We start from the raw sequence: 1,091 nt of genomic DNA on the forward strand, positions 1-1,091 counted from the left end.
AATAATAATATGATGTGTATTTCAAAAGGCAGTAAAAAAGATTTTGAATGTCCTTAAGGCATAGGTATAATGAATGGAAGATGTTTTAGAAAAAAAATAATGCTTAGCCTGATTTAAAGAATACTCAATATATGTATGGATTCAGACATTACATAAGATTTTATAAACATATACAAATTTTGTTAATCCAAAAGAGAAGCTGATATATCTCAGAAAAACCAGGCAAAGTAGCCAGAATTCTGTGAAATTTGCAACATGTTCAGGGTTCTCCCAACAAATTATGTGGTTACCTGCATAAGACTTTTGTGTTGACAAAATGTCATGGAACAAAGATGCTGCATAACCTCCTTTTTATATAAGAAATTATCCAGATTACAAGAACTGTCTGCAAGTGATTCAGTCTCTGGATGAACTTGAGTCTCAGGATGCTACTCACATCCACCCAGCATCACTACGAAAGAGTCTACTATGCCTGAGGCTCACAGTCCACATTATTATTGCTAACTCTGAAAGAGCAGTTTTAAATGAAAACCAAATGTTCAGTGGAAAGCAGTGTGTGGCTGTTCTGGTTACAGCAAGTGGCACAATTATAGTTATTCTAAAATAGATAGTGGGAGGATGGGAGAGTAAGAATGAAAAGCCAGTAGCATAGAGTAATCACGAGGAATAAACAGATAAACTCACAAGTCTTTAAGGAAATCATCTCTATTTTAAGGAAGCAATGGATTTTTTTATGGTTTGTGGGTTTTTTGATTGGCTATCACTAAAAGATAGGATATGGGGTACATCAATGTGCACACACACTCTGTCTTTCTGTGACCCCCTCCCACACACAGTGGAGATCAGAGAAATCTGGCTTTAAATTATGAATGCTTCTTCAAAAAAACAATCTTGTAGGGAAATCAATTCTCCAATCTGTGAACTGTGGCCCAAAATTGTATCTATCTAAAAAGGCTGTTAGAGGATAAGGGGTTGTTTGATGTGTAGTACAGGATACGGTACTATAGTCCCATGGAGAAGAATGGAAATCACTATCAGGGCCTCTGTGTGTGTGTGTGTGTGTGTGTGTGTGTGTGTGTGTGTGTGTGTGT

The sequence above is a fragment of the Grammomys surdaster genome, unplaced genomic scaffold (assembly GCF_004785775.1).
Source record: "Grammomys surdaster isolate TR1022 unplaced genomic scaffold, NIH_TR_1.0 125807, whole genome shotgun sequence".
Classification (NCBI taxonomy): Eukaryota; Metazoa; Chordata; class Mammalia; order Rodentia; family Muridae; genus Grammomys; species Grammomys surdaster.